This window comes from Amphibalanus amphitrite, unplaced genomic scaffold (genome assembly GCF_019059575.1).
Source record: "Amphibalanus amphitrite isolate SeventyFive unplaced genomic scaffold, NRLGWU_Aamphi_draft 000928F_arrow, whole genome shotgun sequence".
NCBI lineage: Eukaryota > Metazoa > Arthropoda > Thecostraca > Balanomorpha > Balanidae > Amphibalanus > Amphibalanus amphitrite.
This window is the reverse complement of record NW_024882422.1, coordinates 69,858-84,048: the sequence shown is the minus strand read 5'-3', so window position 1 is coordinate 84,048 and position 14,191 is coordinate 69,858. Positions and strand designations below refer to the sequence as shown.

Here is a 14,191-nt window from a genome sequence, read left to right as displayed (position 1 = left end):
AGGACTCTCCACCTAGCTTATATGTATGTGACCTTGATGACCTTGCACGGGTGTGACTGTGCACCCACAGTGCACGCGCCGTATGACTGTTAAGACATGGACTCCACCGTTTCGCTCCGTTCTCTACCAGATGCAGATGAGGTGGTATTCGTCCGGCGCTCGGTGGTGTTCGGTCAGCTCGGCAGCACACCCCTCTCCTATAGGCCGCTCGGCAATCTCCTCCATTATGCAGTTATCGGGCCGTTCACAGCCGCCGACCTGAATCTCAATGGAAAATTCAATGTTGCGATGCATCGATGAAAAGCGTTTTCCGGATAGGTCAGGCCCGACTGGGGTACAAATTAGATACTTTCAATATCGGATGTGGGCCACTATCAGCCGTGTGCGTTGATAGAAGGGGAGCAGCGAAGCCTTTGTTTTGTTACCTGCGGAATATTCGTTTACATATACTGGTGCTTATCAGTTTCAGTGTCAGGTGCCAACGCCCCATAAGTCAGAATGTTAAATTTAGCAATTGTTGTAGCGGTTGCTAATTACATTAATGATTCATTATCTTCCAAATGAAAAGTTGGTTGTTACATCTAATGAAATTACTTTTCCAGTGTTGTAACTAAAAGTCATCACTTCAACAGGTCCTATCCGTGCATGGTATAACAGTGCAATAAAGTATGGATAGACATACGTAAAAAGGTCGTCCCGCATTAAATCATTTTAGATAAGCATCATGTAACATGTCTGAAAGTTCAAAACGAGATTGTGGTGCGTTGCTACATTTCAGGTCAATTGTCCATAATTCGCATGTTTTTGGCTACCACATTTATAACCGTACGAAACTATTTAAATTTGTAAATGCGTCTTATCAGACCTGGACAAAACCAAGACCGCGGACACAAACACACTCGGCGCCGTGTCGGGGTGTGTGTCAACAGACTCGCGCGCCGTCCGCAGCTGGACCACCAAACGCGGGCCAGCAGTGTGGCGTGCTTCTCTGACCGCTCACCATTAGCTAATGGAGCCGGGCCGCCGGCATGCATTAACTATCCGGCGGTGCCTGTGGTTGTCCCGCGGCGGGTTAGCCGGCGTCCGCCGCATCTGCCCCAGATGGATTGTCATTGTCTCGCGCTGAAATGTTACACCCGATCCCGCTGCGCTGGACGGGGGCTGGAATTGAGATTTCGGGCTGAAGTTCAACTCACCCGGTGCACTTTATAATATATGTGGCGTAAATGCTTTCACAGACAGAGACGAGTGTGCATGATCGGCGTTTCAGAAATTAAAAGCGCTGATATTCATATTGTTATTTGTACGACTTTCTGTGGTCGTTGTCCACGTGAAGGGTAACACAATTTGCTCCTCGTTCTGTTCTGTTTGCACCAAACGATAGTCTCCACAGGGATGTCACATAGGAACTTATAAAACTGCTCAAGTTGTTATAGTATGCTACTTCAACGGAGAGTCGTACCCTGTCTCTCGAGTCCAGTTCTTATGACTTTCGCTTTAGGTAGCATTTTTCGGCCACCATTCGTGTTGCCAGTGGTGGTATAGGCATGTATCTCACAATTTTTTGCAGAGTTGGGCTCTTGTCTCGGAAGTGGCCCGCCTCAGTCTTCCTAATGAACACTTTGTCTGCTGCCCTCCTTCGCTCTAATCCGGGAAATCCACCAGCTTGACTGGCCTAGTCGTTCGTACCAGTCCTTTGTGATTTTGCATACGGTACCCAGACCCACCATGTTTAACCCGCGCCCCGTAGGGCTACCGGCGGACCCTACCACCCGTAGGGGGGGGGGGGGGCCGTATCGGCCCCCCCCTAAGATCTCGGAAAGTTACCGGCCGATTTTCAAAATTCAAACGGCGTTCGATAGCCCCACCCGGGAACTACCTTGTGACCAAATTTCATTGACCTAGGTCAAACCGATGACGTCACAGGTCAGGTCAAAGGTCAGATTTTCACCGTTCACAGGCAATTCAAGAAATGTGCTGTGAAAGCGAGTAAATTGGTAATTTATTGAAAACCATCGATGGTACATTGTTCATCAAACACATACTTTGCTATCTGAGGTCACTGATACCAGGTCAGGTCACAGCGAGGTCAGGTCACGGGGGTCACAATATGAATGTGTCGTGTGATGCATGTTTTATGGTCCATTTTACATGACAAATGCGATTATGTGGGTTAGGCAGCCTTTGGGGCCAGCCTAGGTCACGTTTTTGTGAAGGTCAGGTCAAGGTCAGGTCAAATTAGGTCAAATTTCAAAGTTGATATTTTTGCATAAAATGGGTATCGATTCGATGCAGCTCGTCACGGGGAGTCTAATGGTGGTCTTCGTTTTGCTCTACGAGTTCTAGAATTGCCAAAAATTGAGTTTGAAAATTTGACGTCATCATTTTTGAACAGTTTTTTCGCTATAACTTGGCCAAAAAACGAGGTATCGATCTGAAATTTGGTATGTAGATAGAAGACGGTAGGCACTATCACATATATTCCGGTTTTTTCGAAACTCAAAAAACTTTTTGGATTTTTGGCGAATATATCCAAAAAAATACTTTTTTGATTTTTGTGGGTCAAAACTCAAAAATTTCAAAAATTCGAGATAGCAGTTTTGTAGCCCTGTCGATTCTACACCTTTTATGTCTTGATCATTTTTCTGTATCTTTAAAGCTGTAGTCCTGACAGGTCTTCTCGCGAAGGTCTTTTTTCGGTCGAAAATGACAGAACATGACGTCACTCTGACGTCATTTGTGGCCAACCTATCATAGTCTCTGGAAAAATTTTTGGTCACAATGTGTAAAATTGATGCCCGGAGGGGTCCTGAAAGTTTGGTGGCGATATCTTCAGCCGTTTAGGAGATATCGACCGAAAAGGACAGGGGGGGCCGTTTCGGCCCCCCCCCCCCCTACGGGGCGCGGGTTAACGGCTGTAGTTAGGTATAGCATTGAAGCACTCCGCATTATTCGAAGTGGTACGAAGTGTACAGTAGGTCTACTAAAAAAGTCCCCCGCTCCAGAGGCGGCCGGCCGGCTGAACCCCCGGATTCCAGCCCCGACTCAATTGCGCAGGCCGCGGCAGTGACACGGGTCAGGTCGCGGCGCCCGGCGAGTGGGTCAGTTGGCGGCGGCCGGCCGTGGAGCGAGGACGCCGTGTGTGGGGCGCAGCGATGCCGCAGTGCAGTAGAGGGGAAGATAGTGACTGCACGATGCCAGAAATGATGCCTTTGTGATCTAAATTAAACACCTGCACTGCAGTGCATATCCTCCCTTGCCCCATTCCTATCATGCATATCATAATCCTTCAATAATCCGTAATGACCATTCAACGCAAGCAAGCAAACAAAACAACCCGTTTAGCGGCGACATCATCTCGGATAAAAAAGCGACAGTGATGATTAGAATTGACTTAGCGCGAGGGCAAATCGAGGGGTATATGTATCATATGCCGAGTATTTTATTCCCATCTAGCAAATTAGGATTGGGGATCTTGTCGAACAAGTCAGCGGCCGTTCTAGACACCGATAAATACTTTGTTTTCGGTCGCATCATTATCTGCAATTATTCGAAACGAGGCTTAACCCTCGCCGGCCGAGAAAAAGGGGTGGATGCCGCCACCTTGTATTTTTTTGTGGTAGCTCAAAGCACAGTGATGATAGAAGGCTGACATTTCATATGCCTTACATTTGATTCAAGCCGGATCATTTGAAATCAACCACGTTTTCATGTCAGGTCACTTTACCCGCGCGGGGCTGGGGTCTCCAGCCGAACGCGCGGGGCTGGGGGGGGGGGTAAATTTTACCCCCCTGTTATCTCCCGAACTAATGGTCCGATTTGGAAAATTCAAATGTCAATCGAAAGATCTCATCACGAACAACTAAAAACATGTACTTAATTTAAAGTTTGAGGTCAAGGTCAAGGTCAGGTCAAGGGTACAAATTGCAAGTTCCTACAGTATCGGCCTTGCACCGTAGTTGCCGAAGAATGGAGTCATGGACTGAGACTGATTGCCCAAAACGTGTTCTTAGGCTACCAAGACAATATTCGCTGCATAAAATATCATTCAGAGGTCAAGGTCAAGGTCAGGTCAGGTCAGGTCAGGTCACCAAAAACAAAATATAGAAAAGGGCATGTGCGACACATGTTTTATGGGTCATTTTACTCATAGAATTCAATAGGCACACTCAATAAGTGATATGGACCACCTCTGGATGAATTTCAGGTTGAGGTCAGGTCAAGGTCAGGTCAAGTGAGGTCAAATTTTGAAGTTGGTTGTTAAGGCCTAAAAAGTTGTCTATCTGATGCAATTTTTCACGGCGAATCGAATGGTGCTATTTTTGTTTCCGTACGAGGTCTAGAACTTCCAAAAAAAATCATTTTCAAAATTTTTGTGTGTCGTGACGCCATAAAATTTTGAATAAATCCCACATTTTTGAACCGATTCTTCTGACAATTGGTATGAAGGTGCACATAGACCACTTCTCTGACATATATTCCGTTTTTTTCGATACACTCAAAATTTTGGATTTTATAATTATTACCAAAAATATCAGTTTTTTTTAAATTTGGGCCAAAATCCAAAATTTTTAAAAAACTGAGATAGCCATTTGATAGACAAAGTAGAATTACGTATAACCTTTTTTGTTACGTCTTGATTCCTTTAAAAATGAAGATGTTAGCGGCGTTTGAAATTTTGCCGTTTTTGAGGCGAAAATGGCGAACATGACGTCACTAAAACGTCAATTTCTCAAAAAATTTCCGAGGCGGATTTCGCTCAAATTTTCAGGGAACGTGTCAAATTGATGTAAGAAGAAAAGGTACTGAAAGTTTGGCGGCGCTGCGCGCCGCCGTTTTCGAGATATTGCAAAAATTCGCGAGGGGGGGGGGGTAAAATTTACCCCCCAGCCCCGCGCGGGTTAACTATGACGTCTTAAGTAAACCTCTGCAGACTGCACGGTTGTCGGTTATAAAATGATGCAAATCTGTAATGCACTTAGTCTCATATAAGCATAATGGGAAAATATGGAAACTGTTAATTTGGCGTCGGAAATGACCTAAAACTATACCTCAAGCACATGAAATCGTGACTTCATACATTCTTGGCAAGGTTTAATGCTTCACTTTTGCATTGTTCACCTTGCGTGACGGAGTGCTCGTCAATAGGAGTGCTTCGTCAATAACTCCCGATCAAAATGAGCTAGCCAGTCGGGACAGCCATCAATGGACTCTGCAAGACTTGCCGAATCAAATGTTATGCAACATGTCCTCCTTTCAACAGCTTCGTGACCTGTGTTGCCCTAACATGACATTGACCTAAACATCCTAAATTGCTTCACCTAAGCAAAAAAGCATATCAATCGACGCGTCTGAGAACAGAAAACACGATTGTATCGAAATGACGATAATGCGACCATTTTTTGCGAAGTTTTTCACTAAAAACCAATCCAATGCCGTGGGGCCCTTGACCTGCCCTAAGAGGTTACTGATATTTTAAAATGGGGTAACAGTCGCTGCGTCACGTAACGACGCAAACGCTCGTTTTTTTCCGCGAGGCTCTAGCAGTTAGCTCAATTATAGGAGCTAAACATGGGGTTGGGGAATCGCTCCCTTCTCACTCACTATTTTGCCGGGATAGTGTTCGCAATTATTGTTAAAATCTAACATTTAAGATTTCAAATGACCCATTTGTTTCCGCCCAAGTCTTTCAATTGAAGGTCATAACACCAGGTCACGTCAAGTGACCTTACCTCAAGGAAAGTTCCTGTGCTCATCATATCTAAATGCATCGACTAACCGATCGCTTTAGAACCTTCAGCGATTTCATTGGGCAACGGTATATGTATTTGAAACGTTTACTTTGCAAGTTTGACATTGCTGACAGAAAGGTCGAGTCAATTTTGAGATCGCTAAAGTCAATGGGAGAAAGTTGAACTGCGCTTTTTTTGGACGGAACGCATAATAAACACTCTGAAGTCTGAAAACATGTGGTGCCTAATGAGATACAATACTGAATGAGAAAATTGTTTGTTTTGTTGGGAGCCATCTTTTTCGGTCTGAGAAGGCCCTTGCAGAGCTATGACATAACTATGCTCTGGTGTAGAAATTTGATGTGCGAGCCAGCGACAGTGATCTGTGGAAGCGTGACTGTTCCCGTGGGACGATTGCCCTGTCGGGGCGTTCCAGTCGTCTCCCCAACGGTCACCCGAAGAGGATTATGTGTCCTGGAATGGAACCGACATCAACTACAGGTTGGCTGGTGGGGTGACCTCCAGTCCAGAGAGGGAAGCATGAAGACTATAGGGGCGATGCGGATTGGTTTATCCTGAGGATAGCGAGGACCATAGATAACATGAACTACCTGGATTGGACACTCGTTTTTGGCGCGAAAAATAAGAGGCCACTTTGGCCTCTTATTTTTAATGACGGATTTTTAATCAGTCTTTTGAGAGGCTGATATCTCAGCAATCGCTGGGCCGATTCGCCTGCGGTCTTTTTTGTTGGGTAGCTCCATCCTTTCTGCCCCGCAATTCGCTTATCGTGATGCATTCAGGTGACCGTCGTGGCACGTGGCACGTGAAAAGTCGGGGTGTTCAAGTCGTTCTGCTGGAGTAACAATTTTGAGAGGCCTATATCTCAGTAACCACTGGGGCGATTGACTTGCGGTAACTTTTGTAGAGTAGCTGTATCCCTTCTAACAAACATTGGATACTCTTGGTGCACGTGAGTGACCCCCGCTGCACGTGCAAAGTGCAAAAAAAAAACAGAAGAGGTGTTAAATGTGCTCCCATTACAGTAACTCAGCAACTACTGGGGCGATTTCGCTGAGACTTGGCATTAATGTAGGCAGTAGGCACCCACCGGGCAATGCATATCCGTATGTCATGGTTGGGGTGCTATTGCACGTGCGCACGTGCAGGGGTCGCTTCCAGATCTCGAGAACGGCTGGACCGATTGCGCTCAAATTTGGTACACGATTAGAGACCGGTGAGAAGGGTGCCGTGCAAAACTCAGTTGGGACCCATATTGCACGTGCGCACGTGCAGGGTGCCGCTTCCAGATCTCGAGAACGGCTGGGCCGATTGCACTCAAATTTGGCACCTCGCAAGAGACCAGTAAGGAGAGTGCCGTGCACCGGGGAGGTTGTAGCTCTGCGCGTGCTCACGTGCTCACGTGACACCCCTCTGTCATATCTCAGAAACGGACTGACTGATTGCAATGAAATTTAGTGTGTGATTGGATACTGAATGTGCATGAGTTTTTCTAAGTCGATGAAGGTGAGGTAATGCACGTGCGCACGTGCAGGGGTCGCCTCCAGATCTCGAGAACGGCTGGACCGATTGCGCTCAAATTTGTCACACGGCTAGAGGCCGGCGAGAAGGTTGCCTTACCAAAGTCAGTTGGTTGGGACCCATATTGCACGTGCGCACGTGCAAGGTGCCGCTCCCACATATGAAGAACGACCGTGTCGATTGCAATCATATTTGGTACATTGCAAGAGACCAGTTGGTAGGGTGCCGTGCACCAAGGAGCCTATAGCTCCGCGCGTGCTCACGTGCGCACCCATCTGTCATATCTCAGGAACGGACGGACCGATTATAATGAAATCTGGTGTGTGATTGGATGCTGACCGTGTATGAGTTTTTCTAAGTCGACGAAGGTGTGATAATGCACGTGCGCACGTGCACGAGCACACCCAACATTAACAGCTTAAAAACTGGAAGGCCGATTTCGATCAAATTTGCCGTGCGATTAGGGGAAAAGACAACAAATTGCATTGACTGTGTGCATCAGAATAAGTGTGAATATGCACAACCCATTTTTTAGAGCTGAAAAATGAGCACGCTGGTGGTGATTACATTCGGTTCATAATCGATAGCGTAGCTCACTCAGGCTGGGTAGTACGCTCAGGTCAGGTATATACCTGACCTGACTGAAATCCCCAGTCTGAGCGAGCTACGCTATCGATTATGTCCCGAATCTGATCACCACCAGCCTCTGCCTGTTTTTCAGCTCTAAAAATGGGTTGTGCACCTTCATATGTGCATACGCACACCGATTATGATGCACACAGTCAATTCACTTTGTCATCTTATCCCTTAATCGCACGGCAAATTTGATCGAAATCGGCCTTCCAGTTTTTAAGCTGTTGCTGTTGGGTGTGTACTTGCGCACATGCATATTCAGTGCTGGAGCATACAATTAATGCACTTTGTTATTTCCGAATCGCACACCAGTTTTTACTAAGATCGGCTTGTCCGTTTTTAACTGTAAATATGGGGTGTGCGGTGTGCACGTGCATTATCACACCTTCGTCGACTTAGAAAAACTCATACACGGTCAGCATCCAATCACACACAAAATTTCATTGTAATCGGTCCGTTCGTTCCTGAGATATGACAGATGGGTGTGCACGTGCGCACGTGAGCACGCGCAGAGCTACAGGCTCCTCGGTGCACGGCACCTACCTATTGGTCTCCTGCGATGTGCCAAATATGATTGCAATCGACACAGCCGTTCTTCAGATGTTGGAGCAGCACCTTGCACGTGCGCATGTGCAATATAGGTCCCAACTGACTTTCGCAAGGCACCCTTCTCGATGGTCTCTAATTGTGGCAAATTTGAGCGCAATCGGTCCAGCCGTTTTCGAGATCTGGAGGCGACCCCTGCACGTGCGCACGTGCATTACCTCACCTACATCGACTTAGAAAAACTCATACACATTCAGCATCCAATCACACACCAAATTTCATTGCAATCGGTCACTCCGTTCCTGAGATATGACAGATGGGTGTGCACGTGCGCACGTGAGCACGCGCAGAGCTACAGGCTCCTCGGTGCACGGCACCTACCTATTGGTCTCCTGCGATGTGCCAAATATGATTGCAATCGACACAGCCGTTCTTCAGATGTTGGAGCAGCACCTTGCACGTGCGCACGTGCAATATAGGTCCCAACTGACTTTCGCAAGGCACCCTTCTCGATGGTCTCTAATTGTGGCAAATTTGAGCGCAATCGGTCCAGCCGTTCTCGAGATCTGGAGGCGACCCCTGCACGTGCGCACGTGCATTACCTCACCTACATCGACTTAGAAAAACTCATACACATTCAGCATCCAATCACACACCAAATTTCATTGCAATCGGTCACTCCGTTCCTGAGATATGACAGAGGGGTGTGCACGTGAGCACGTGAGCACGCGCAGAGCTACAACCTACCCGGTGCACGGCACTCTCCTTACTGGTCTCTTGCGAGGTGCCAAATTTGAGCGCAGTCCGCCCAGCCATTTGCGAGATCTGGAAGCGGCACCCTGCACGTGCGCACGTGCAATATGGGTCCCAACTGAGTTTTGCACGGCACCCTTCTCACCGGTCTCTAATCGCGTACCAAATTTGAGCGCAATCGGTCCAGCCGTTCTCGAGATCTGGAAGCGACCCCTGCACGTGCGCACGTGCAATAGCACCCCAACCATGACATACGGATATGCATTGCCCGGTTGGTGCCTACTGCCTACATTAATGCCAAGTCTCAGCGAAATCGCCTCAGTAGTTGCTGAATTACTGTAATGGGAACAAATTTAACACCTCTTCTGTTTTTTTTTGCACTTTGCACGTGCAGCGGGGGTCACTCACGTGCACCAAAAGTATCCAATGTTTGTTAGAAGGGATACAGCCAGGGATGCGGAGCCGTGGAAATTTCAGACGGCTCCGGCTCCGGCTCCGGCTCCGGAGAAAAAATCGGCTCCGGCTCCGGCTCCGGCTCCGGGTGAAATGTCATGGCGGCTCCGGCTCCGGCTCCGAATAAAATGGCCCGGCTCCGGCGGCTCCGGCTCCGGCTCCTACTCAGTACATCCCCTATGCGATCAATTAAATACGGGTGGAAGAAAAAAGGCGATGGGATTGGTACACGTTGCTTCTGCATTTATATAACAAGGCTATTTTGAATACCACATTGTCTTACGCCTTGTACTGTCAAACCGAACTAGGTAAATACTAGGGTCGTTCCAAAAGTAATGCCTCCTATTTTTTAACTCCGCCCCAAATGATCGGAGAGGGTTGAAATTTGCACCGTATCAGGACGTAACATTTACTCGCATGCCTTAAAAATTGCATTGTTCTATTTGCGAGACAGTGTTGGGTGTAGGTGTGTAGGTGTAAGAGATACGGATCGTATTTCACACCCAACTCTTCTCGCATTTCATTGAGAGTTATCCGCCGGTCGGCACCGATCAATCCATCGAGGCGCGCTTCGTTCTCCGGGGTGGTGGCGGTGTGCGGACGTCCGGAGCGAGCTTTGTCTTTGACATCACTTTCACCGCTCTCAAAACGACGCACCCATCTTTTAAATGTGCTCGTATCCACCGCGTCTGCTCTATAGACATTCTGCAGGCGTCGGCGAATGTCGATGGATGCATTCCCTTCCTTGTGAAGGAATTCAATGACGCATCTCTGCTTCTGATGAGTTTCCATGACGAACTTTGTTTGCCAAGGCGTCACACTGTAAATATCTGTAATAGAACAATGGAAATTATAAGGCATGCGAGTAAAGGTTACGTCCTGATACGGTGCAAATTTCAACCCCCTCCGATCATTTGGGGCGGAGTTAAAAAATAGAAGGCATTACTTTTGGAACGACCCAAGTAATTTTTTCCTCTTCAAAAAAAGGAGCCGGAGCCACCCCCTTTTTTGACGGCTCCGGCTCCGGCTCCGGCTCCGGGCTATATTGTTTCACGGCTCCGGCTCCGGCTCCGGCTCCGGGCAAAATATGCCGGCTCCGGCGGCTCCGGCTCCGACTCCGGCTCCGGCTCCGCATCCCTGGATACAGCTACTCTACAAAAGTTACCGCAAGTCAATCGCCCCAGTGGTTACTGAGATATAGGCCTATCAAAATTGTTACTCCAGCAGAACGACTTGAACACCCCGACTTTTCACGTGCCACGTGCCACGACGGTCACCTGAATGCATCACGATAAGTGAATTGCGGGGCAGAAAGGATGGAGCTACCCAACAAAAAAGACCGCAGGCGAATCGGCCCAGCGGTTGCTGAGATATCAGCCTCTCAAAATACTGATTAAAAATCCGTCATTAAAAATAAGAGGCCAGAGTGGCCTCTTATTTTTCGCACCAAAAACGAGTGTCCAATCCAGGGCCCTGTTCATGAACCCCGGCGGTCGCTGCGGCCGCTGCGGTCGCTGCGGCCAGCCGGGTTGTTACGTCACAAAAAGGGGCGGGGCTCATGCAGTATGACGAATGTATGACGTCATCTTGCTGCGGCCGCTGCGATCTCTGCGGCCGCAATCCAGCGACCGCCGAGCCTCAAGAAAACTAATTGCACTGAACTTGGCGCACTGAAGTCAAATAGGCGCAAGCCGTGTTGTCATGGAGACGATTTTGTAAACAAATTATCTACCGGTGTGCTTCAGTTGTAAACAATTGTCGGAAACTATTTCGGCAGCAGACGCTGTTCATGGAACGCTGCTGCGGCCGAGTGAGTGATGACGTTTCAAAAATGGGCGGAGCTTAGAGCCTGCGGCCGGCCGCAGCGGCCGCAGACTTCATGAACAGGGCCCAGGTAGTTCATGTTATCTATGCGAGGACGGAAGGAATCTAGCACCCTTGACCCTTCCTTATACTGAATGTATCTCAGGCTGTTAAATCTCCTAAGCGTTTTTTTTCTCGACATCGTCAAGGTGTCATTAAGGCCGCGTTCCCACTACGACCGTTCAACATCGTAAATTGCAAGAACGGGAGAAAACGGACGAGATCGTTGATCTAGAGACTTTTCTAAAAAAAGTTTAACACTTCCCTAGATCTGGTATACGGGGCAAGATGGGGAAACATCATGAGACATCGGCAAACGGCTTGGACAAAGCCGGTTGAGAGGAGCGATGATGAAGGAGGGATTGGCACAATAAGCTATTGTAAAAAAAAGTTCCGAATATAGGTAGTTGACGTGGTAAAAGATCCCATGCAACTGAATGAATGATAAAATTAGAAAAACTTAAAAGTTATCAGCGTATTGAAAGTACGCGAGCATGAGAAAATATATCAACAATGTCAACGAAAAGCATTCACAGCTGTGATAACGACAATCTATTGACTTTTGAAGAGAAAATGTGTGCAGTTGATATAACTCATTGTGGTTTTGCTGTGAATACCTTCGGGAAGCTGTAACCGATAAATTGCAGGTTCCGATGATTTCTTAACAGTTTATTGTGGCAAGCCTCGATAAAACGTCTAGCAAGTTGAAGCAGGCTGCAATGCAACTGAATTTGCCGACACAGGTTCAGCGATTTAGGTATACGAGTGCAAGTGTATGGAGCCGGCATGACATTCCAACTTACAGCAGTGTCACAGCTCATGTCACCATCATCATGTGACTACGCCATCTCGTCAGGCGATGCTAGAATTGTATAAAGGCAATTATACTAATATCAACTGAACAGACGAGAAACACTTATGAGTTCAGCAAGGAAACTGACGCCGTGTGCTCAATGAAGATAAACGAGTGTATTCGAGCACAACGGTTCACAGCAGATGGTGGCAACTGTCGACGTTTGTCTGACTCTGCAGTGTGGCGTGGCATTACAATGCAGCGGTCTTCCAGAGGAGAGCTTGGCCTAAGCGTTTGAGATCCCAACTCCCAAGCCTGTCTACCTAAATCTACGATGCAACTCTTGGTAGCTGGCGCGCAACCGGGTGGCTACTTTATCTATCTCCGAGATTCTGAGTTCCGGAGCGGTGCTACGAAAAGAGGGAGATGAATTACAAGTCGCACATGTTCTGACATAGCGAGGATCATTCGCTCAAGAGTCGCATGCGATGTGCATAACAAGGACCAGACAGCCCAATGACAATCGCATGCTTCGCATGTCGTCGTTCCAATCACATGGCGCGGTCCAGATGGCCTTGATCCAGAAGACACTGTGATTGCTTGAGCCTCGAATGAGGCCCTCAGTGACGATCCGACGGCGGAAGCTGCGTGTGTTGAACGAGGAGTGGCCGCCCGTTTGAGGTAATAAGTGAGCGACGACGCCGGTGGCCACGATTGTCGGAAACTCTGCCTTTAGTTTCACAAGAGCAAGTGCTGCTACAGCTATGTATCACTGTTAGATGATGTAAATAAACGTTTGTTATTTGCGCCGCATTTGCAGTGGCATGACATTATTTGTAAGATTCTTATTTTCCAGGCGCTGATGGTAGGTAAATGAATAAATTGCACTAGACCTACGGTAAACCTGCCGAAAAGTTGTTATTCATCGCCACTTAGCGCTCGCCTACATCTACATATGTATATAATTAGAGTTATATAGCCTTTATCCGCAAAAATGCACCACCTTTCATGCCTTGCTGCTTGTCTTCTCACTTTGAATATCAAGAAACTTCCCAAAAAGGGCTTCCTGCTCTATGCACTGCCTAAAAATGCTTATCATTGTCATTTAATATCTGCACAAACCTTCAAGAACGTTCAAAAAGTTGAACACTGTTCAACTTTTTGGCGACCTCACCAACCAACCAGCATGGGGAGCAAACTTTCAAAACCTTACAAATGTCTCCATCCGAAAACACGTGTCAAATACCCGGTTCCCACCACCACCGGCAGAGATCGTAAAAATGCATGCTGTGATTTTGCCGATCTTGCCGGTTTTCTCCCGTTATTTTACTTTAAGATGTTGAACGGTCGTAGTGGGAACCCGGCTTAACCCTCGCCCATGTAGGGGGGGGGGTTGGTGCACCCCCCCCCCCCTGAGGCTTTTCGGAAATAGTGCAAAAACGGCGGCGCGCAGCGCCGCCAAATTTTGGGTACCTTATGGGGCAAACCTTGCGCATCTTTTGATGAAAAAAAAATTTGACCGGGTCATGTCAGGTCACGGAGTTATGACGTCACAAAGGGAACAGCCTCCGGCCGGATTTTCACAAACTGAGTGCCAACGCCCGAGGTTTCCTGCCGGTGGTACGGACATCGGTTGATGGATCGTGATGAAACTGCCCATGCATGTTGGGGCAAGTATTGGCTATCATATGGTATAAGAAACTTGACCGGGTCAGGTCAGGTCACGGAGCTATGACGTCACAAGAGGAACAGCGTCCGGTACTATTTTTGAAAAGCGCCCGAACCACTATTTTGCTAATTCTTGTCACCTCAATGGGAATATGCAGCAATATTAGCTTCTATAGGGAGCAAATGGACCTCCGAAATCCAAAAATAC

At 47.6% G+C, this 14,191-nt stretch overlaps 1 protein-coding gene across 1 annotated transcript in view; it reads left to right on the top strand.

Moving 5' to 3' along the window:
• The window catches only part of LOC122368157 (protein O-glucosyltransferase 2-like), a 146,127-nt gene that overhangs the window by 83,195 nt on the left and 48,741 nt on the right, over window positions 1–14,191 (top strand). The window lies entirely within an intron of this gene.